This window comes from Clinocottus analis, unplaced genomic scaffold (genome assembly GCF_023055335.1).
Source record: "Clinocottus analis isolate CAN_PGR_092001 unplaced genomic scaffold, fCliAna1.0.p SCAF_14, whole genome shotgun sequence".
In the NCBI taxonomy this organism is placed as follows: Eukaryota; Metazoa; Chordata; class Actinopteri; order Perciformes; family Cottidae; genus Clinocottus; species Clinocottus analis.
Window position 1 is genome coordinate 16,313,934 of NW_027175865.1, and position 25,706 is coordinate 16,339,639.

General features: G+C 43.6%; 1 protein-coding gene across 3 annotated transcripts in view; it reads right to left on the bottom strand.

The window, feature by feature from the left end:
• The window catches only part of trappc9 (trafficking protein particle complex subunit 9), a 167,097-nt gene that overhangs the window by 26,186 nt on the left and 115,205 nt on the right, over positions 1-25,706 (bottom strand). The window lies entirely within an intron of this gene.

The window sequence follows — 25,706 nt, forward strand, 5'->3', positions numbered from 1 at the left end:
AAAGTTGGATTTGGTCAAATATATTGTGATATCAGGAGATCCTCGAGAAGAAGCACTTTTTTTTCAGTTGACACATTGCACGAGGCAGTTGTTTTCATCCAAAAAGCTTTAAAAGCCCAACGTAGTCCCGACTATTCGGTATTGCAATAAACAGAAGACAGTGAGCCAAATATTATATGAAAAGTTGGTAAAGAGAGCTCAGATCAGGTGGCCTGAACCACGACTCCAAATGAATGCTCATGTTGCTCACTTTGCAAACAAGTTGCCACTTCAACTAGAACCATTCAATGTCTCCCACATCCAACAGGGGGGAGCCAACAAGACAAAACAAAGCTCGAGTCATCACTGTTCTGAGATTTTACAAAAAATAAATCTAGAATAGATGTCAGACAGAGAACAAACTGTGATCACGAACCCTGGAATAGTAAGCACTGAAAAGCTTTTCATAGAAGAAAAAACACATTCTTCCAAGTGGTGTAACATACATGCTCTTCACTTTGTGTGTGTGAACTATTTTGACATTGCAACATGGTTGTTAGTCATTCGCTTCCTCTGCCAAGAGTTTTCCTTCAGATCCACGAGGTTAACCTGCTAAACCTTGAGGTCACAATCCAAGTTTACCAAGTTTTCTGCAGAGATGAGCGACTGAAATAAATACTTGATGCCGATCCTGAGTCCGAAATAAACACATGGGCGGGATCAGCAGGCAATTTTTGTTGTTGCTTGCTACGGACTTTAGTGTGTCGGGAAAAAAAACAAACAATAGAATTGTTGTATCTGTCGTTCCTGCAGGTACGTGAGCGATCCAGTGAAGGGGCAGTTAGAGATGAGACTCATGGACCACGGAGGCACATGGGGTATTTGAGAAGTATTTTTAATAGTTTTTTTTCTGTATTATGTCTTTTATTTGAGATGTTTTGCTACTGCAGTCGGTGCATTTACGCTTGCGCTCTTATTTTAACAGGTACAAAACTGGAAGTTGGTAGTGAAAATTTGCTATAACGACAGGAAATAGTTTTAAAAGGGTTACGAATGTGTTAGCTTTCTGACCGATATGGGCACAAGCTCTTACGGTGAGTTCAATAAACCCGTATGAACCATCGGTTAAAGACTCCAGACGATAATTCAGCCGGCGATGCTACAATCCGCGACTGCCCTTCAACCAGGAAGGCACCCGGAGACACGAAGCAGAGACCGAGGAAAGAAAAAAGCACCCAGTATGATGAATGAGTGAGACGGGGAATGGGATTAGGAGTAGTACGCTGAATAAATGAAGAAATTAATGAAGCGAGGAAAAAAGAGCAGACGCTGCTGCCAACGCCAACACGCTCCTCTTCTAAATAAAAAAAGTGCTGCTTCTAAGAATAGCGGCGCTCGCCTCTGGTTACGGGGCTGCGATCGCCATCATCATTAGCATCCTCGCGGTGAGATTCTCAACATAGCACAAGTCGCAGTGTGACTTCGGGAGACGTGTTAACTTGTTTTGTTCACGAGACTCTTCGATCCCTGTGGTGCTATTTCAGTGCTGTGATCGCTGCTGCTTCATTCAGCGACTTTAATAATGCACCCTCTTTGGTACCTTGCGTAAAGATGCATCATGGGAGATTGGGAAGTTTTCAGGAAAAGATGCTAAGTGGAGTTAACCAAAAGCTTTGGAGGTGGTCAGAGCTGCATCTGATGCTGCAGACACCCTGAAGGGATGCACAGCTGGTGTAGCCACAGTTAAGAGAACAACTCGTCTCTGTGTTTTTGTCCCACTTTGTCCCAATTATACATTTGGTTTTGTCTACTTTTAAAAGCAAACCTCCCAAACGTTTGGGAAACAGACTTGCTTGCTTTCTTCAGCTAAAAGGATCAAGGATAAAGTGAGGCTCCAACCATACGCACACGAACAATGACGCCATGAAGCTGAGATGTGATTATCAATGTTGTACCAACTCTCACCAGAAGTCAAACTATTAGTGTTATTCACGGTCATAATTCTATTTATTTGGGATTCTTCTTCAAGGGTAGGATGACGGATGGTTTTGTTTGTTGCACATGTTCTAAAAGACCTCTGAGACTCTGCGCCAACTCAATAACCTTGACATGACATCGTATCCGTTGTACTGACATTTCAAATCACCCGCTTCATCCTCCATGAAGTCCTTCAGAGGCACGCATGTTGACGTGCTGAAATGTCCCGCGTGTCTGCGCCATGTTAGACCGTCTAAAAGAGATTTAAAGATTTGCACATATCTGAACAAAGTGCACACAACATGGATTAGGACGACGCTCGCCGTTATGCGCAGGCTAACGGCGGCTCAGAGTCGTTGAGGATCTGAGAGACATACCGTCTCGTTCTCTCCACTGAACTTGTTTATTAATGGATCCACTCTCATCACACAGTTGAGCCTCTTGGCCTGAATCAAGAACTGACACGATTCTTGTAATTACACTTGATGGATGTAGTACTTTTAGTACTTTATTACTTTAAAGTACATCTGTGTGGTTTGGATCCTGATGTGATCGTAGCACAGGGGCACTTGGATATTGGCTATAGGAGCTCCCAGCCTTAGATCCATTATTCAAAAGATTGTCAATGTTTTTTAGACAGCTGACAAAATAGAAATGGGGGTCGAGAGAGCGCCATGCGACAAATGTCCAAGAGGTAGGACAAGAACCCAAGACATTGGGGTTATGCGGCAAGTGTGGCGCAACAAGACGCTCCAGATTTGAAATCAATGTTCAGCCGACGATGACGACTGTTCATCTGCTCTCGTTTTGTCTGTGAAGGCGTTTGTTCTTTTGTTCCTACGTCATCAACAGAGGAGACCAGTGGTGACGCAGTGGCTCCTCTGCTCCCATGCCACTGCTCGTCTCCGCTTGCTTTGCTCACAGCAAAAGCAGTTGTTGAGGCCAGAGTATCACTCGGGAATGTGGGTTAGATTCATAATGAGAATTCTTGAGAAAACAACACGTAAAACATATTTCTTTCACCCTGTGTTACTTTTTCCGAGCCATATTTGTACGATTACCACCGTAGCTGCAGTGAAGGACTGTATTTTTCCTATTCTGGGTAATAACTCATCTTCACAGATCGTCCTAAATGTCATGGACTTCATCACTTCAGTGCTGTTACGTTAACAAAAGCCACTTTAAGTTGCCTTACAAGACTAATATGTTTACTGCTCCGCAAGGTCCCCAAAGGCAGGGCTGCTTATGTCAGAATGTCACGTATGAGTAGCACACACTGCCAGTGGAAACATTGCATTCCTCATTTTAAAACTCTCAGTCTGGCACCTCTAAAATGAATGTGTGTAATGTAATATGTCCCCGGTGAACAGTTTTTTTTTTTTTGCACCTAAAAATTCAAGACCGCTTCCTTGCCAAAATATACTGCAGCTTGTAAAAAAAAAAAACATGAACATGTTGTCAGGGTCTATTTTAGGAGTGTGGTGTCAAACGCAACACTGCCAATAACCGCAACAGCAGAACTACTCCAGGGTGGCGTGAGGTAAAAAGACTGAATATAGCGAAATGATTCATGAGCTAATTAGCGCTGGCCATTAAAAGCACAGTTCAAATTGGTAACAACGAGTAACAAGAGGTGGTGCATTTGTCAGGGCTGACAGTCAGACACACGCGTAATCAAAACCGGTTGATCGCATCCAGCTAATGGTTTGGTTGCATGTTCTCAGTGGTATGTTCTCCTTGCATAAGACACGTGAAAACAGCGTGTGACTCGTGCTCTCCCGGCAGGTATTCAGTGAAACTAGAAGCCGTGTACCAGTCCAACAACAACTGGCATGTGACCCTGCCACTAGGATGGCATGTATCAAGCTATACCGTGCCACACGCTAGTAAAACAGAAGCGTGCCATGCAAAACTTCTTCTTTTAACCCTCACGCCGCCTTCACTGTATATACTTGCATCTTCTTCATTGTACATTTTCTTAAATTCATATTTTTGTTCTGCTATTTTATTGTATTGAGTGTGTCCCGTAGTCAATATTTTTATGTTTACTATGCAACATGCTTGTTGCCGCCACAAACAAATGTCCCCCTTGGAATAAATAAAGTATCCACCCACCTATCCATCCATCTAGTCAACAATGACGCATCGACTATAATTGGCATATACCCCCCCAAAAAAAGTTCATTGTATAAGCTTGAGTACGGTGATTCACAGGCTCTCTACATAATTAAAATAAATCATGCAGCCATGTTCTCAATCCTGCCCCCGGGCCGGCCTGCTTCAGTGCCCTCACAGTACAACACCGCTAGGTTGGGACACTTTCCCCCCGCTTACAAATCCAATGCAATCCCAACTGAAATGACATATGTATGGCAAATGGACTTGCGTGTATGAGCACTCAAAGCACTTTAAACTACATGCCAACAGTCATTCACACATGGATGGCAAAGCCTGCCATGCAAGGTGCCACCTGCTCATCAGATTCTACTCCAATCATTCAGACACAGTCGGCCCGATGGCGCAGACCTTTGGGGGTTTAGTATTTCGCCCAAGGACACGTTAACGTAGAGGAGCCAAGGGGATCAAACCTGGTGAGCCCGCTTTAACTCCTGAGCCACAGCCAGACGTAGATACATCGATATTTGCAGTATAGACCACATATTCCCGATGCCATTGGTCTAATAACACACTGGATCTGAAGCAATTCGAAAGGAATAATTTCAAGAAGAAGATACAACATCGAGGAGCAGGAGCGCAAAAAAGAAGCATAATGAGCTTGACTCATGATGGTGATGTTGACTCTCTTCTATTCATTTCTAATAAAACAGTGCCGAGAGGTGATATGCATGAGTCCCCTCTTACATCAGATGCTTCATCACATGACATTTCATGCTGGTGCACTTTCACATGAACCCACAGGCTGACAACCGAACAAAAGTAAAGTTTAAAAAAAAAATCTTTAATCGGACACTGACTAGCCAACAGAAGGCAGAGGTGGTACAATTCAAGACAAACAATAAGACAAAACTATCTTCATTTGTTTTTAAACAGCTATTCATTTAACTATGATATATTTATAACACAAACTGACTTCATCCCTCCTCTTTAAAGGAATTAGGATCCTAGAACTGAACGTGCAGAGCCAAGATTACATTTTTACTGAAAAGATAAAATAAATCAATGGCTGGCAGACAAAAAAAGAAGAAAAAAAAAAACACTTCACGTAACATTTTCTACTATGCCATAAAATTAATGAACATGCCAGGAAAGCGAAAACGATGGATTTGAGGAGAGAGTCTCTGCGAAATAAGGAAACCAGCCAAGGCCTGTTAAGTCAATGAAAATCTGGAGCATTGATAAGATGCCACCCGGCATTTGTGTGTGGATGCTTGAGATGGCCCACACCCCCAGTGCTATTAGTGCAGAGTGATAGGTGGAATAGGCTTTTCTTAATTACACCTAAACATGATGAAAAGCAAAGAGCCACGCACAAATAGAGCACGGCGCTGTGTATCTGCATGTAAATGACTCTAGGATGGGTTCATGATGCCTTTGCAGGTGCAGCCGTTGGTACCAGAATCCAATAAATTCACTGGAAGAAATAGGATAGCTAGCTAAGTTTCAGTATTTAACTTATTTGTTCTCGGAAACATGGGGAAAGTAGCGTATGTAGCTCTTAAGCTATATAATATTGAAGCACACACAGTCCTTGAGTTGGTGTCAATACCCAGAGTGCATTTAGTAGGAAATATCCCAGAGTAATTGACCTGCAATAGTGGCTTTAGAAGCAGCCATGACAGTTAGGAGGCCGGATGTAACGCTGAAAAGGAGGCTTGTGATGAACTCGTGGCCCTGCTGGCCAATCGGAGTTCAGCTGATTTGGATCCTTGGATGTCACCCTCTTCCAGGCAACCCAAGGCATGAGTACACATAGATATGCAGATTTTCAGTCCCACCTCAATTGCCGAACCGCCACGAGCGAAGAAGGAAACGCCATGCCAATGGTCAACAATGACATCGCTTATGGTTTGCATACAGCACCATAACAAGAGTCGCCCAGCCGAACAAGACAAGACCACTGATGGAGGGACGGTCGATGGTCTGAGGGTCTGGAATATTGTACAAATTGTTCAGGTGAGCTTGTGTCAGGTAACCTTTAGCAGTCCATGAGAATACCTTATATCCGTCTGTTTTTTTATTTAGAATCGTAGATAAAAAGGGAAACAATTTCACCAACAAACGTTGAACTTTGTTAGCAATCTAGAGGACAAATGTGAACGTTTGCCCTCATGGAGGACACTGCATGATGAGATGTTGTTTTTTATTTGCTAGGAATTACCAGTAAACACTTGCAGGTAGAGCCATTTTCACCTGGATGAAAAAAGAAAACATAACCCCAAATTCCATTGCAAAATTAGGATAGCTATACCAGTTTATTGTGTTGGAGGCAGGAATTAAAACATAAAAAAGTATAAAATGATTGTTTGTTGATTTGTCTGTGTAGACCAGTTAATTGAAAGAATTATATATTGAAAATGGAAAATTTAAATAAAAGAAATTCTGAAAATGTTCTCAGGTTGACCTGATGACCTTTACATGGACCCTTGAGACTCGCTGTTACTGGATGAATGAATAAATGGTTGAGTATCATTGGCAACCCATCATCACACTGCTGGTTTGGTGTCAAACGGACAATGTGCTGCACCTCCTGCTGCCTGTCAGCTCTGGACTTGTTAAAAGTACACGTCATGGCGCGCCACAGCTAGGCGCTATATTGCTGGAAGCTACTTCCATCAAAACGTTTCACATTGACAAAATGCCTTTCAATTTGTATTTAATTCTGTCAACACTGTAAAGAAAAGTGTAGAATAATGCTTGAAGGGTCTCTCTCCCGCTAACTGATATTTATGAAGGCCTTCACGTTCAAGTGACTCATTTTCCTCACAGCTGGCAGGTGCCAGCTCAGACTGCAGCTCCTACGACTGCCAGTGGGAATACACATGTGGCAGGTTAATCAAGATACCTCGATCAAAGTCCTGCAAAACTCGCACCGTGCTGTCGTAAAGTAACCAAACTCACCTGCAGCTGTGATGAAGAGCAAGCTGTGGTAGAGTATGTAAAGTAGTAACAGAACAGTACTCTGAGTTATTGTTATGTTTAAGATAATCATCTGGAAATACGCCTTGAAAAGTGCAAACCCTGCATTTTAAATTGTACAAGCGCCGCCTCTGATACAAATGAAGTACTTCTTCTTTTCAGCCCTGTATTGTTTGGTGTGTATTCCCAGTATGGGCTAAATTAAAACTGAAGCAATCCCAACAATTTGTTTTTGGAATATGTTACGGCTGCTTCCCTGCTGCAGCCAGTTTACTCTCCTGCCAGAGTTACTGCATGAATGCAGAAGGGCTTTATTAGCAACAACATGTTTGTTTTGGCAAATCAATTACATTAACGTCACATACATTTAATGTGTACAGCCCAATAGCACAAATGTGTCTCAGATGCAATATATTGCATGTGTCTGGACTGAATATAGTCAATGCTTATGACGGATATGATACATTTCTGAGGAACAATAGCAGTAGCAGTAAAAAATGGGAGGAATAATAATAGATATTGATTACCTCTAATGATAATAGCAGTAGTGGATATTACAGAATGACAATAGAGCAGTAGCAGTCCTAGTGATAGTAATCTCACTAATAATAATAATAGTGTCAAACCAGCCCGTTACAGCAGAATTAGTGGCACCGTAGCATTAAGCTTTTGAAAGGATAATACCTGGCGGCCCATGTTTCAGCTCCCTGCTTCTGTGGCACCATAATTACATTGAGCCACTGCCGCGACGCAAATCACAACGCAGAGACTCAGAGCACATCCTCGAAACTCTCTCTGGCTCACCTTCACTCTTTCCTACCCCGGCTCTCCTTTTTGCCCCGAGCACAATCTACCCAAAAATCTCATTAAGCCCCACCACTGCCACTGAGTGCAGTTGCATTATTCATGTGTTTTTCCCAAGCACTCTAACAAAAAAAAAAAAGGTGAATATTTCCATCTGATGTTTAAAATGCACAGCAAGAAAAAATCTGCACCATCTAAAGCATACCTTTAAACAAACGGTACTGTTGCTGGGCTCCTAGGAACTCGTGAACTCATCCGTGAAAAGTGACTCAAGAAGCATAAGGTCATGTAAACAAATAATTCATTAAAATAATTAAATATGCTGTATTATTATTATTACACCGGTTTGTATTCAAATCACCTAAAGACCATCGGTTTCAGACCACATGTGACTCATCGGAGACGTTTCAGTGGGACTCATTAGCGTGCGGACATTAGCATTTCATCCATGCACGGCACGCTAATCCACCGAACGCTATGTGTTCTCAACACTTCCTGTGGAAACACTCACTGTGCCCTTAAGGATCGCGAAAGAGAGCCGCACAACTCTTCAGCTGATGTTCTTGGGCCTGTCAAACTTGGTAGGCGTGGGGAACTCGTCCTTGTGTACATGAGAGTGTTTGGGTGTAAGCGTGTGCACTTGCCCGTCTGAACACTGTCACAATGTATTTGTGTAACTGCAGTGGTGATGAATATTTCAGTTATGACTGCAGCACGTTGGTGAGGGAGTTATTTTGCTTAAAAGATCACACAGCTTTGGGCTCATTGTCGTGGTTTGTCCGATCGGCAGGTGTCCTGCACGCTTGTGTCTCACGGCTCTCGCCAGCCTCTCAGGCAGCCAATCAGGAGAGCAGAACATCCCGCCAACAACATTTTGAGCCCCTCACTGAGGCCTTCTTGAGGTCTGGTTAAGTAGTCGTATGAACCCCAAATGAGTTCTAAGACTTGTGTTATTTTATATCATTTTTTTCCGAATTAATTGCAAGGAAAAATTATTTTTTCCAAAAAAACCTTTTATAACATAATTTGTTCATAACTATGAACATCCAGCATGATATGAGCAAGATTTCTTCCTTTTCGAGCCGCCCCCGAGTTTTTCCAACTCCATAGTTCAAGACCTACAGAGTTGTTTGTAAAGACAATGACCTAGATAATCACAATAAAACAAATCCTTGGCCTATTACCAAAGAGTTTTAGACAAAAAACCTGTTGTTCGGTTAGAAAATATGGAAAAGTTATAACCTTCATGCCGAAACCTGCTCGGATTGGGGTATGCTTGGTATTACAATTTGCATAAATCTCTTTTGAAGACGTGCGACGTGTTCGAAGAAACCTCCCACGACCACGGAAGCCATCGCAGTCGTGAAAATCAAAGGAGTAGGGAAAAAAACAGTCCAGCTGCATTTGGATTTTTAAGGTACTAAAATACTAAACACAAGGATCTATTACACTTTATTAGACTCCTAAAATCTTGGAGGGTTACAAAGAGGTGTCTTTTATCTGTTAGCGTTTTCACCTTTGTTTGTTTGTCTCTAAATGAAGAATGTAATGTGTTAAAGAAGACTTGAAACGAGGGATTGTCACGCATATTTACTGAAGTAATAAATCAAGAGAGAAGTCGGGTCATTTTCTCTGAAACTTCTACCAAAAAAAATAACTTTGATTCTTTCCCTGATAGAAAGAATGCAAGTTTAAGCACTTCTGCATTGGCTTCACTTTTCAGACCCGCAGGTAGCAGTCTGATTAAAGTCCATTTCAAGTTCAGCTCATGCTAAAGATAGTGCTTTTCTCCTTGAGTGATCCATGCAGGTATTTCAAAAAGAAAGAATCCTTCACAATACTGAAAAAAAATAAATAGTTTGGGCAACAAAATGCAGGATAAATTCAGATTGGAAAATGTTCACTGAACAATTTTGGGCATCATGCAGAAGAAAAAAAAAATGTTATTGAAGCACAGAAATATGAGGATTGGATTGCATTCTGCAAGGACGTCTAATAAATAAACCAACAATTTCACTGGCAAGAACAGTTGTATCCCTGAAGCCACCAGTAGCTCGGGTGTTAAGTGCAGGTTTTAATCCTACTTTGATCTCAGAGATTAACACCTTTCAGACAGCAGATGTAACACAACCTCTGATACAACACTGACTCAACTAGTCAGGAATTTATTAATACAGCTTTCCACACTGACTCACAGTGACACAGCATTTCCTCATCTTCACTGGAGGGAGGGGGCAATATTTATGACACAACCAAAGACAACATAAGAGATGATCGTCTTCCCAATGCGACCGTTGTATGCACGCGAGGGAATGTTGTGTGAGTACCGGAGGATGCTGTATCACTCCATGACCCCCTTTTTACCTTCGCGTGAGACATATGCTGTAGGCAAGCCCCGAGGAAGGCGGGAGATTCTACAGCTGTTGCTGCTAAACTATGCAAATTGGTAAAATATGCTTCCATCTAAATATAACCCGTCATTAAAATTTTAGCGTTGCATTAAGCAGGAGTACACGCATTAGCGGCCCCACTGAGTCACAACCCCAGAATGATTTAACCGACCTGTGAGCAGCGTGATGGAGAGAAAGAGCGACGTGTGCGAATAATTATGCGCGCATCAATCTAACGCTGATGTTAAGAGCGCGTCGTCGTGTGGTTTTTGTAGTTTTATGGCTTTTGGCCGAGCCGTGGCTTGTATTAATTCAGCCAAAATAAAAAGCACCGGGCATTGCACGCTACCGTTTGCCAGCGAGCGCGTTGCATCCGACTGCTAAACAGCCGGGGCGGATGAACGGCGAGTTGGGCTTGAGGTTTAACCTTCTAAATGTGCACGGACAGAGGAAGTAACCGCGCGACTTAGTTCACTTCCTCGGCCTCCTGAAATGCATGCGCCTTGGAGTGGCATGCGTCCACAGCTTCTAGCGCTGAAGCAGCATAAGGACGAGCGCCTCTCGTCGCCGTGTGCAGTGAAAGCGGAGGCTAACGCAGACTGGCAGATGGGTGGAGGGCATCCTGTAAACAGCCACACAGGTCAGGGTGACATTAGAGTGTCTTTCACTGACCAGCTCGCTGAAGAGGGGAGTCCTCATGCACGCACAGGAAGCAGGGTCACTTCTACCACACAGCACAGTACCGCCTGGCTCTCAAGCACAAACGAACCTCAGGAGTTTCCAGGAAGTTGTTGGATGGTGTTTTTCATCCTCTTAACGTTCCTCTAAAATATGGGTGTTCTTCCTTTTTCCTTCCCGTCGTTAGATGAATTAATATATATGGTATTCTGCATCTGCAGGTATTGTAGAAAGTGAGAATTTAAAAGATAGATAGATAGATAGATAGATAGATAGATAGATAGATAGATAGATAGATAGATAGATAGATAGATAGATAGATAGATAGATAGATAGATAGATACATACATACATACATACATACATAGATACATACATACATAGATAGATAGATAGATAGATAGATAGATAGATAGATAGATAGATAGATAGATAGATAGAGGTTTTTGCAGTATTGTGCTACATGCTGGTAGCAGGAGTTGAAGCCAACAAATGCTAGATACTGAGTGATAAAATGAATCTCTCTTGAATCGATTTCGCGCAGCACTTCTGTTGACCGGACACATTCTCTCAAAAATGAATCCTAATTATCTAACCAAACTGTAAAACATGTATTAATTCAGTTTAAATCCTAAGCGAGCATTGCGTCACATTTAGCTGACACTTTTATCCAAAGCGACTTACATTTTGCTCTCTTCACCGTAGACACAGCAACGGGAGCAATCAGGGGTTAAGTGTTTTGCTCAAGGACACAACAACATGGACTAGTAGAGCCTGGGATCGAACCACCGACCCTCCAATTATAAGACTGAGATGCTCACCACTGCGCCACAGTCGCCGCGAGCAGTGTAGTTTGATGAAATTGTGAATACAATCTCTTATCAAGTGTATTTCATCAGAGGAAGACCAGAGTAATTTGAGCTCCTGGCTTTATGGAAACCGTCACATCAGCCCGACTGTAAAGGAGCCACTGACTCTAATGCGCTGGACTTTGTGAGTCACTCAGATTGAGTATGTGTGTGTGTGTGTGTGTGTGTGTGTGTGTGTCTCCACCTGCTATGCGACTGTGGCGTGCTCACGCCAGACTGTCTGAATCACGCTCGGGCAAGAAGGCAGAACTAAGGCCCTTCTGCTTTCATTTATAATTCAGAGCAGCGCCACATACCATTTGTCTCGTACAGACTTACAATTTCATATCTCCTGTTCCTGGGGAATTGCTTTTTCAAGAGAGAGAAAAAAGAAAAGAAAAAAGTGCACTTATTCAAGGTTTCAGGTGTTCCTTTGTAGGAGCTCTTTAGGGAATAAAGCAGCCTCATGTAAAGAAATGTAACAGCAAAAAAGATACAGTATGAAAGCGTAGAGATATCACAAAAGACTTCTGAGGGTTATGTGCAACCATCAATGAGAAAATCAATAAATCTGCTCCTGCTTTTTCTGCATCGCATCTTCTTTTCTCTCTGTTCAACCCACACTAATAGATGTATATATGTAGATAACGAATATTAAATCTCATCATGCACAATTACATACTGTTGTTGATGCACTTGGCTTCATTCAGTGAAATCACATACGGCTCGATGCATTGCCTGAGATCATCGACAGATAAACAGAGCGCCTGAAAAGGTTTGTACAAACTGTGATTTGCTTTACCCACAAATGCTAAGAGAAAGACTCGCAAAAAGGACGGATGAAGGTCTTGGAACCAACATATTTGCAATTATTGAGTGTAAGAGTTAAATCTTTTATACATATAATATTTTGTTGAATTGGAATTCTTCGAGTAATGTTACAAAATTTCCAATGCAGACAAGTTCAGAGCATTTCAAAGTCCTCCCTTATGACTCTAGAAATCTGAAAGAAACTTTTTTTTAGATGTTTAATTGGCTTTTGGTCATCCATAATAAGCATAAAAGGTCCGTACACAAAGCAGCGCTTCGGTTCTGGATGAGGAGGGGTTTTCATGATTCATTCTGGAAAAGACCCCCAAAGCTCTCCGCAGAACAGTCCGCGTCTCAGATTCTACCGCAGAATTTGGGAGAGAAACATCTTCTTACAAAACGAAAGCAGAGGCCAAAAAAATCAGTTTAACGTAAAGTCCAGGACCTGAACCTGCAACCTACAAATAGCCGAATAAAGAAAAGTTAGATTAAAAGCCTGTATTCAGTGCATGGGTTGAAACCTTTCTCTGAATAAATATGCAACAATAAGTTATGAAAAAAACATCCTAAGGGAGTGATTTTTGGAAGATTTTAAGACTCCAAAACTTAAGTTAATCTGCTTAAAGTTACTGTGAGGAACTTTTAACTGGTTATGCAACATCTCAATTTAACGCCGATGCTTCCTTATGACCTACATAAGCGACGAGAAGATTGGCTCACTTTTATGTGGCGGTTCTAATTGATGCTAAAATAATGCAGCTTCACCCGAGCATCCTTCAGCCTTCCCGGTAGTGTCACCTCCTCCGGCCGGGAGCAGAGCTCCACCTCCGCTGGGGGTTGACACCGGCGGCACGCTAATGGAGGTCAAGGAGGCACGGGAGAACCAGAGCCGGGACTGAGCGCGACGGACTGTCAGATAATAATATTAAATGGGACTCCCGTGCTCGGAAACTCTCCAGCTTTCGTCTGCAGGAAACGCCGTGATCGACTCTGAAGCAAAGCTCCTGCTGCTGGACTCTGACTGGAGCACGGGAAGATGCTACATCACTTTTTTTACAATAGCAATTATTGTATATATACAATGACAGTGTGAAATAGTGTGTAAAGCAAAATATTAACAACTAGAAAACCGTAGTTATCAACCAAACTTAAGCAGAAAATGTTGTTCTGTATAGAACATTGGCCCTGTTAAGTTATCCAACTAGCATGAAGAAGCTAATTGAGAAAACTAGCTTTAGGGGCTTTTAAAAATAAATATTAAATTGGCTTTTATCAAGGACGATGACTTTGTTAATTCTAGTATATTTAAAGAGAAATAATGCGAAAAAGGGTAAAATGAAGTGACATTTATTGCTCATTAAATGTGCATGTGCAGCCGAAGGTCTGGATACCTCCAAGTGCAGACGATAAACTGCAAAAACAAAGAGTGCTAATGTTCAGTTAACGCACCTATGAGGTGTATGCTAAAGAAGTGAATCTAAGCGAGAGTAAGACAACAGAGACACTTGAAATGAAATGAACACACAGTCAGCCAAATAACAGAGTAAACCAATCATTATGACCTCAACGTCAACGTCAGTGTGCTCGAGGAGGAGCAGGGGAAAGATTTATAGTTCATAGAAACAGTGCTTAAAAATCCAATAATGCCCAGTGAGTTGCGAGAATGACGGTGTGTGTGTGTGTGTGTGTGTGTGTGTGTGTGTGTGTGGGGTCTCATCTGCTGCAGAGCTTTGTGGCAGCCTGGTTGAGACTCATTGGTCCGCCTGTCATCACTGGCACTGACTCACAGCTTAACCTTTGTGAGCACACGCCGTTATTTAGTACAACACTGGCCTCTTGGGGGGGTCAGAGAAATGGATAAATGGACGGGGCTGCCGTCGGCTAGCCCCCATACAGACACACACACACACACACACACACACACACACACACACACACACACACACACACACACACACAATACTGTACATACAGCACACTGCAGTCCGCTGCTCAGTTCAGAGAGTGATTCATTCAAAGTGAGAGCTCAGAGTAAACCTGTTTAAGAAAGGCTGCTAATCTAAAACAAGAAATGCTACATTTTAAGTAAATGTTACATAAAATATTAGGCCAGACGTTTCAAATATTAATATTTTATTAAAGACATCTGTAAAAAATGTCTTTAATACTTTGGTTCATGACAAAATAACTGCAAAACTAATAACCTTCCCATCAGTTGCTGTTTGTGTTTAGGGCTAATTAGCAAATGTTAATGTTAGCCTGTAGTGTTAGTGTCATTAAGGAAATCTGAATATAAAGTGACATATAGGAAGGAGTCAGATCACTGCTATTGTGTATTTCAGCTACGTTCTTTGCGCATAATGGTATTGCACAGTAAAAGATTGGAGATCAAATCGATTCAACAACAACAAATACAATCTCTGGTCTTGCGTTATTGCCGGTGTCCCAAGTCAGCAAAGCGTGCTCAATACATAATGCAGGCCTCTAATTTGCAACGGAGGGAATCCACAACACCACTGCCAAGTTGCAGTTGCAGAAGGCCAACAACTGTAGTTTATGTTTTAAAGAACATAAACCAGTGGCAGACCGTCAGTGAGACTCAAGGGTACCTCAAACTGTCCATCATTCACTCTCCTCCACTAATACAAGTCAGCTGATGCAGGTATTTCAGTTGGCAGTCAGTGAGCTGTACGTGTCGAGGCTTAGCGCTCTTTGAGGTGTGAGTTAAATGTGTTGGATATTTTTCTGGATTGGGAGAGAAACCAAAAGCTCTGAGGGATTTGGCAGCGTTGCTGGAAACTTTGCCTGAAACTGTCCAAACGGTGCCGTGTGATTCAGCGAAACAAACGGAAGCCCTCTCCGGCTGTCTAATCTTCATCGCGTTAAAAGACCAACCACCTGTTGCAAGTAGTTGTTGCGTCCTTTCTTGTGATGGCTGCAGCTGACAAAAAGACTGTGGTATTATGTTTGCAGACAAAGCCGGCATTGAAAATAGACCAGCAAGTGGGATTCCTGGAGCTAATTACTAGCCGTGCCATGATTGTCTTTAAATACCAGGTGGGCAGAACAATGGCGGGTCCAGACAAAAGAGAAGGAACAAAAGACTGTCCCTGTTTGATAAAAGGAGGACATAAAGTGAATGTGCCACTAAGAACATGCGATGGGTGTGTGTGTGACGTGTAGGCGTCCGTGTGGTCAGACTAGCAGAGGAAGCCACTGACAGAGAAATGACATTCTGTGTTGAGCTCAGACGTCAGATTACGACGCCGATAATCTGCTTGTGGATCATTTGTCGCTCGGAGCGTCGTGCTGCAAAGTCATACTATTTATACTATACGGCTACTCTGCCCCCGCGATTGCATAACGTTGTGATCCATATAATATCCCTAACTTTTGTAAGAGTAACATAACACGAAATTACATTTACTTTATTACACTCGTAATTGACCCTGCTCGTCTGTGTTGACTACAATAGACTGTACATTCCTAAAATCCAGTTACTCTGTCCTCTAGCCAATAGCCAAAGCCTTTTACTTGCATTCTGTCTAATAACCAGCAGGGGGAGACTCGACGGGTTGCAGAGAGGAACGAGTCGGATTGCCAAAAAGATTTTATTAAACATTGCAAACATGAGTTCATGGTCTCAATCGCTCGGCTAGTGAGAGCTGAATGCTATCGACAGTTATTAAGCGAGAGTTATAACTGCGGTTTTGTGAGTTATTGGTTACGACAGACTCATTAAAAAGCTGAAACATGTGTTGAGACGGAGAGAAATACTGGAGGAACAAGGCGGTGGGGGGTCGGATGGCAGGAGTGTGTGACAAGGTTCCTATTTTAATTCATGACGATGGGTTCATTGAAGCTAAAACTATGAGTTAAGTTGCCAGATCCACTCGTCTTCAACTCCATAAGCTTGGATAATGATACAAACAGACAGTTAGTTTTTTTCTTTGCCTCATTTCCCCATCTCCGTCACTGTGAGCCAGCAATGATGGTGGCAGTAGCAGCAAATCTGCACAAACTTGTCAACACGCAGCACCATTATGTTCCACTGCAGCTCCATAATGGGGCGGAAAAGGGGGAAGGAAGCTGCCGAGTGTGACTCCAGCGAGCGCTAGATACGAGTCCTGCTGATTGATTCATTGAGGCCCACGGACCAGTTATTTGTCTGAGCTCCTCGAAGGTCCAAAGACTTCATCACAATCTCGCCCCCACGCGGGGATCCCTCATGTCCATGGTAAGGATTGATCGACAGACGCCGCTTTGAGTCAGGTGCCACACATCATTCAGAGGAGGAGTGGAAGCCAAAAGATGTGCTGGCTTTGTCTGGTTGACATATCACTAAATATCTTCATTAATAATAGTGTTCAGCTTGTCTTTTGGTTTTTGCAGCTGGCGACCCTACTGTTTTGGGGTTTGCCATTACTGCAGCTGGCAGCCATTTCCTATTAATTCATGCCACAAAACCATTGGATGTCACAGAAAATAATTCACAAGTGACTGGTGAATGAGTAGTGTAGCAACTAAAAAGCTATTTTTACAGGCAAAAGTGGAGACCACACGTGTAGCCAAAGGGCGGCCATAGCTGATGGTGAGGTGATGATATGCCGGTGTTGTATTTACAGCCTGCAGTGCCACCATCACGCTCTCGTCACCAGCGTACCTTTATTGTTTTGGTTTTCAACAGCAGACCTTGAATCCGGAGACATATTGAATCGTCTGAGAGGGATATAGACACACTCTTCAAAATGAGCATCGAATGGAACATCTAAAACTTTCCGAAACTAATATTCTCCTGAAAGAAGATCTTATTAAAGTCTTATGAGTCAGTCAGATTGGAATAGCCCGCCTTGGTATGTTTAGCTGTTTGACTGTATCAATTTTGCGGCTTCCTACTGGGACATTTCGATTTTATTAATATTCTCGTGTGAATCTGCTGATGCGCTCTTTCCTGACAGCTATGAAAGCTGCTAATGAGTGACAATTAGGCCGATAGCTAATGATAGCAGTCAGTGTTATGAGGGAAAAGGCTGCATTCATGATACTCGTTCAGATTGATTAATTATGTTGTCTGCCAGCAACGTTTCAATTGATCCCCCGTGCCGCGAAGCTTTTATCTTAGCACGACGCCGGTGCGTGCGAGCGTACTCTCGCTGACCCCGGTCATAACAAGCGCCGCCATGAGAAAGAATGAAGGCAATTTTTTAAGCTCAATGTCGAATTACTTTGTCTATGTAGGCGGATGTGAATGAGTGTGACACACAGAGTGAAACGAGAGAGACAGGGGAAAGATAAAAATATAATGTGACAATCTGACAGTGAATTCTGGCAAAGTGTTTCCCAAAATACATCTCCTGTACTTTTTTAGGCGCACTAGGATGCAGCGATGATACTCCATGGCCCTCCAAGTCTCCCCATGATATGCTGTCATCCAGTCGCATATTATTCTAACAGCGAGCCCTGCGCGCACACACTACTCCAGCTCTTACTCCGGGGCAGAGAGGGATGACAGGGTAACTGTGTCCGCTCAGTGGTTCTCAGCTCAGTGGTTCTCAGCTCAGTGGGTGTCCGAGTGCAGTGATGGAGGGTATGTGTCCGGGCCAAAAAACTGTCAGTGGTGGGCACAGGATCAGTCCATGGACTGAAAAAGTGTCAGTTACCCACGGGGTTGACACGGGCCTGTCAGCTGGATCGCTGTTCCTGTGAATCCCTCGTTGGCCAACATCTGATTCATCACAGGCAAACATGACAGATCTTCTCAGCGGCCGCACGGAGAGCCGACAGGCAAAGCACATCTCAGTAATATCTGATCATGAACAAAGACAGTCATTAACTACCTGTAATTCATCACGTGAGCTGCACAGGGTGTGGCGTTCGCTAGCTCACCGCCTCCACACCGCGTGCCGCGCATCGTAATAGAGAGGCAACTAATCAATGACCTAATCCGTTTGCAAATATTTTATGCATTTTTATTCAAATTGAATCAAATGGTTGTTGCTGCCTTGAATCTCCAAACAGTATGAAACTACGTCCACAAACTGCCCAAGAGCTGCTCCGCTGATGCAAGAAAAGATCCGATTATGAGTCCGTGGCACCAGAGCGTCAGCGAGGAGGATCAACAGAAACAGACGAGTGCAGTGGACCGACGTCTCCCTGTGAGGGCCGATGTCCTCTGCCACCGGCGTCACAAAGACGAGCACATGTTTGTGGCCTGGCTCCAACCGTAAGTGGCAAATTCTCTGGTTCAAAAGGATAAACAAGTCACCAAGGACCGGGTCAAAGGTCAAGTGTGTTCCTCTCCCGATTACTGCTGAACGCTTCATCACTGTGTAAAACATACACTGAACTCTTGTTCACTCCTCTTTTCTGAGATTAAATCGTCACTAAAAAGCCTCTTTGGTCTGTTAAGGTTTGAAAAAAATTATTTCCATCTAATGTCATAACTGGAATCGGTCCTTTTGGGCGTCACTTGTTTGAAATACTGTCTGCAGTTACCTTTACAAGCTCGGTGTCGTCTTGGACTGTAAATCACTTCTCACACTGCCGTGAGACTTCACTGGAGTTATGTCGGAGGATTGATTTTTTTTTCATTTCGTAATGTTCCACAAGTCAAAGTGTGCGGAAATTTAAGAAAGTTTAACTTTACCAGTTGACGAGTTATGTAACATGAAAAATGTTTGTAAAAGTCTCAACAAAACTTCCCATTGATTGCCATGGAAGTTGATGAAGACGATCATGTTTACTCCTGGACTATTCGTAATTACTTTGGTGAACTTGTGACTCTTTATTCAGCGCCATCGTCTGGCAAAAACTGTAATGTTATGTGTTGAATAACTCCAGGAGATCGCTGTAACTTTGGCTAACTTTATTAGCTCAACATCATAACGCATGACACCGCAGGGCTCTCAGGTGTCACACATTGAGCGTGACTGTCACGCATTTCAGTCTTAAATCACGCCCTCCAGCCACACATCGTATTTCTCACGCTGAAAAAATGAACTCCAGGCTATTTAATGCGCCGCAGCGCGCAGACATGAGCTGGTCGCGCGCTGCCCTCACCACGGAGGAATCAAGCCCCTCCCCCCGTGAGGAGCCACTCATCAGCCAATCAAAAAAAAAAGAAATGGGCTACAGCCAATCAGAAAAACGTATCTTTTGCATGTGTTGTATCCGGGTAAGATGTCATGACAGGCGGGACTGGAGCAGTCCGGCGGCGCGTATTTGTCGTCGTCGACGTATGTCACGCTTGCCTGACATCAAAAACTTGACACCGAGACTGACAGATTCATACAACTGCGAGTGCGGACGGCGGACTCTAAAGCGTGTACATTACATGCATGTTTAGTGCTACTTAGCAAACATTAGCATGCTATTCGGCAAACTAAGACGGCATATACTAACTCTTGAACAAGTTGGTTTGAGTGTGAAAGCAAAAAGCAGGAAAAGGTGAAGCCATGCATCAATGAAGTGGTGGATTGAACAGATTACATGGCAGCTGCAGTACAAGCAACTCATCAGATTATAATCAGCAACTCGTTTTGTGTCCATTCACCAACCTCACTGATCCCAACGTGCTGTGACGCCGAATCGCTCTGTAAATAACGTTAAAGGCCACCACTGTCCGACGAGAAGCCTTCGTGTTTAATGGTGTATTACTGTTTGTGAGCTCTCAGATCATGATGGGATATCTCGAAATCCACTGCAAAGGTCAAAACATATTTTCATAATCTCTTGATTAACATGCTAAACAAATCATCGTAGACGGTTGCGGCGGATCCCGGGCGAGCCTAAACACTGCCGGGACCGTCGGTGCTGCTCGCTGTTGAGGATTGATGGTGCAGAGCCACGAGTAATAACGAGGCTACGCTCATTCCTCTGTACTTCCAGCAGGTGAAAGCAGCTGTGTCACAATATTCTCTCTTTTAGTAGCACCTGGAGTAGTGTGGCGAAGGAGCTCCAGACGTGCTCACAATGAAACCAAAAAGGCAGGGCTTGGTTTGCGTTTAGAAATGTCAGGTAATCTGTCTTTTCGGTGATGAAAAGGCAGCCGCCGGGGATACTCGTGTTTCCTCTAAAGAAATCAATGAAGGAGGTGGTTTGATTCGATAGAAAGCAGAGCGGGAGAAACAGGTTTGAGATGAAAATACGTTTAGAAGAGTGTGAAACAGGTGCTAAATAAGCTGCAGTGGAAAGAAAAACTAAAAGGAGACAAATTAAGGAGGTGATGTGATGTATACGCTGCACACTGGTACATAATCCTACAGCGTTACGCTTCCCTTGGCCATTCATCACAGAGCCTGAAATCTCCCAATAATCCAATCTCCTTTAATTTGTGGATTTTCTGGAAACTCATCGACTCAACTTTCCTTCCTGTCCTCCTCTATCTCTCTCCCTCTCCTGTCCCATGTGAATGGGCGAGCGCGTGGCGGGCTCACCATGGCAGGACGGAGGAGTTTTGATTTATGTCCACGGCTAAACACACCAAACAGACGCACTTAACAAGCGTGGATTGTACTGCATGCCGTGATGAAAGCCCCGTAAACAGACACTCGTAACCCGTCAGGCGATCCACGCACGGAGGAACAAAAACAGCTCGACGCCATCACGGAGAGGCCCGCGGGCCGTTTGCTCTTCATTTCCACATTAAAGAAACCAGGGTGAGGGGGGGATTCCAGCCCAAGTAGAACAAATGATCCTTTCATGCTCGCTCGTGCTCACAAAATAAATTATTACCGGCACTGTTAAATACCCCGTGTTATGATAATGTGTAGATATCATTACTCACATTCATAATGGGTTAATTAGCTGGTTGGAAAACCACGCGGCGGTTCATCCGCCTCGACTACCTGAGCAGAACGGTCCCTTCAGGACTCGGAGAACCTCGCCGCCTCACCATTGAGCCCTTATCAACCGATTTGAGGATCTTAAACACCGATCTAAGTGAATCTGAGTCAGCGGTGCTTCGGTTAATCACGCGCTACCGGCCCGGGAGACGGAGTGAAGTGAGTGTCGTCCTCCTCCCGTCTCGCTCTGGCTTTCTACGGCTGACTTGACTCAGCTGAAAAACAAGCAGATAAATCAGCCTCGGCCTGCCCGGCGCTCCTCCTGGCGCCCATCAGTCAGCCAAATGGGCAGCGCCCGCCAAACATTTAAGCAAATACACTCCAACAGGTGGATGGCGAAGCAGGGTGTGGTGATGTGTGTTTGTGTACGCGGGGGAAATGGAAACAAACACACCTTCAGGTCGAATTATTATTTTTTTAATCATGTTAAAAGCAGAAAGCATCAGTCTCCTGCACCCTTTAAAAAACCTTCCTTATTTCCTGCTCACTACATAAGAGGACAGTATTTTCAGCCCTGAATGTTGATGTTTAGATTATAAAATTCAATGTGGACCATCTGTGAATTAAGTTACATAAGGAAATAAAATAAAGCACATAAGTAGGTAAAATAAAACAGCATTCTTCACTGTTGCACACACCTCGTACTATTAGGTTGACAACTTAGGGAAAAGTAAAAAAAGCTATAGACTCTTACAAAAAAAACTATATTCTTGCATAATTTCATCATCACAACATCACTTTCAAATGACTTTATAGTCACAAAACATGAACTTGTTTTGCATTGTTGCTTTTTCAGAAAAAATGATTGATGACAATTCAGACAACAGTGTAACGAGTTAATGAGGTAGAAAAAACACCATAAGTGAGCTGAAATTGGGCCAAAGGTGGGCTTCACCCTGCAGTCCATCTGTCTATCACAGGGCTCAAAACATGTCTAAAATAAAACATGGCTGTGCACAGCAGACACTGGAGTAGACTGCCTTCCTGGGAGCCCTGAGGCGGACTGGACTGATGTCATCCTCCAGTAAGTCGGGCTTAAGGAAGGCTTACTACCGTCTCCCACAGGCCCTATCACTGCTGTGCAGATGACTGCCGCACAGCCCGGCGTTGATGTATGTGCGTACTGTAGATGTGACATATTATCAGTCACAGGGGCAGTCGTAACACTTATCTTCCATTTCAGCCGTGCATGTATTCATTCCCATCCTCTCTCCCTCTCTCTCGCTCTCTCTCCCTCTCCGGTGTGCGGTTCTAATCATCATCACCAACAGGACTTCAGTGTTAGGTGGAACTGCTTGGCAGCACCATTCATCAAACCTGCAGCACTCGTGGCAATTGGACACCTGACAAAAGCTTAAAGGCATATTATTCCATGAGTCCTCGTGTGTGTGTGTGTGTGTGTTGAAAAGCCACTGGCTGTGACTGCTCCAAATGTCCACCTGTGTGTGTTTGTGTGCAGGTTAGTAGGAAGAGGAGGAGGGAAAAAAACCCTAAAGTGACGATGTGAGCCGGTTCAGAAGCACTGTCTTATTAAATTATCTGTCCGCCTTTTACAGCGAGGACCCCCACCCCTCCTCCTCCCCGTCTCTTTCCATCTCTCTCCCAGGCTAAACATTTGTCTTTCCATTCATGGGTGAATTTGTATTCCACTGAGATGGGCTCCTGGTGGCAGGCTGGCGGTGGGAGACGGGGGGGAGGTGGGAGTGGGTGCAAAGTCCGCATTCGGTGCTCGCTGTTTTCCATCTCACTGCCTGGTTACAGCACTCAACAGGCGGGCGACGCTGAAATATCAAAGCCGGTCCGCGGTTGGTTGAAAAGTGGATGCAGTTCATTACGAGCGCTCGTATTGATCTCTTGATATTTAAAAATATTCATCATTAGCAGGACAATTGTCTGTGAACCTGAACATTTGTCTTAATGTAGTCCACTGCTGACACGCTTAGAATACAGTCATATTAATACTACTAATGTATTTCAGTGTGGCTTTAATGGTATAATTACTTTTTATTACTAACAGTCATCTATAACTGTAAACTACTCATGTTTGCAGTAAAAAAGACACTTCCTCCCCCCCCCGGAGTCCTCATTAAATATGTCCTCATGTTTAATGTTCTCTTCACGGCACTTCCTGTCTGACGCAGAGCCGACGCTCTGCTTCAGCACGGCATCATCACCGGCGATGATGGTGTCACCCCCCACGGAGATCTCGGGCCGATTGGCCGGGTGGATGTTTATTCAGCAACACTCCATTATGTTGACACAGCGACTGCTATCGCGAGGTCCACCACTTTGCCTTTAATCAAATTGACAGCAGGAGAACCGATAATCAGCGGGACTGTTTACATTGTGCCAGGCTGCAGAGGAAAGAGAAGCTGAACAAACGATGCCACCTGTCATGGCATTGTGAAGAGGGAAGTGGGACACTCCTAGTAACCTGGTTACACCGAAGTGGACGTACGAAAGCGCAAAATCAGCATATTTTCTGCATATTTCCCACTGTCCCCAGAGGCAACGCATTTAAAGTCATCTTCAATAGTGGTTCTTAAAGTGAGGTCCATGGACCCCCCGGGTGGTCAGTGGTCCACAAAATAGGTTGCTATAAATAAAAAAAGAAATGGTGCTGGTATCATGAAAGAGCTCATATGTACAGATGGGGAACATTTGAGCCATTAAAACAAGCACAGCATGTCCATTACTCCCACCCATGTTGGCGTTGAGTCAATAGCAACGCTGATTTATTGTGACACACGAGGATCATCTACGCCAGTCTCGTTACTGTTCATTTTCTGATTGCTTTTGACATTCATTATTTGACACGTGGGCTATAAATTGGTTCAGTTTAGTCCACATGAAATTTTAATAAAATCACATTCAGATTCCACTGAACTACGGGACTGTCGGGTGCTGGCGATTAGGTTGTGTTTTGGGGAGGGGTTATTGTTTGTTGCCAATCCTTTAATGAGAGTCATTCTCACCAATTTCTTGGTCATGTGTTTTTTTCCTTTACTAAACATACCTTACCATATGAACAGCTGATCCGCTCTTGTCCTAAAATTAGCGTAGGGCTTTTCTACCTTGAGTGACATGTGAGGGAGAATTGTTACAAGGTAAGTATTTAGATTGAAGTTTGAAAATACAAATAGCTCTAATGGCTTCTCAGAGTACAGCTAGTATATTATATGCTTTAATCCGGATGGGATTATGCCAGTAATCTACAACACATCCAGAACTCAGTGGCTAAAAACCTCCGCCGGCTCCTCATACAGTAAAGAATACAGTCGCTCACTCTGTCCAAGCACCGGACCAGAGGAGACAGGGCTTCCTCCATTGCTTGACCTCTGCTAACGCTAACAACGCTACACATTATATCCACATTTCAGTTCCCCGATTAATCGACAGCCTGAAGCAGTGTTTTGTCAAGGCCGTTAACGCGCCAAGAGAAGCCAGAGGGAGGAGCTCGGGTACATCCATGAAGACAACGCGGGGCCGATTAAAAACCAGCATCATCTCTGGATGAATAGTGACACTGAATAAGTTCAGCCCTGGCAATTTCAGAATGCTGAAGTCATAAATTGAGCATTTAATGATGTTCAGTGACAGTGAACCAGTCAACCTGCTTTCATATTTAAACAATGTTCTGTCTGGGTGAAATATATTTCCTGTGGAAAACGAGCCAACACCAACATCCTAATTTAGTGGTATTCCACCCCGCTGCCTCTCGTCAAACTTCTCCTCTCTGACTTCTCCAATTTTAAGGATGACAAGTACCCCCCTTATAGCTTTTGGGGAGTGCAATACCAGTTTGTCACAGATAATTAAACCAATCACCCAGCAACCCTTCTGGAATAAAAACCAATAGTTGAGACTCCAGAAGGCTGCTCGGCTGACATTTAGATTGTTTGTAGAAGTGTCTACCCTTCTCAGCGGCGCTATGAGGTCCACGGACCAACGTATACAGTTTAGTGGACTTCCATTTCAGCCTCGGTGACAGACAGACTTTTACTGTTGGAGCAGGAAATTGAACGCCGATGAAAATTCAAGAGAAACGTTTGGAAACAGCACTCTCGCTCGCAAAGAGGTCTATAATGCCAATTATAAGGGTTTTAAGGCATTATCACCATGTTTCTTTCCTTCTGGACCACGGAAACTGCCCACAAATTGATTATGGTGCCGATCTTTGTGTAGTGCGGACACAGTTCCTATTTATTGTTCATTTCTTTTGAAGAATAAAGCACAACAGCAATGCTTTTTGAAGGAGACTTCTGTGAAATCAGACAGAC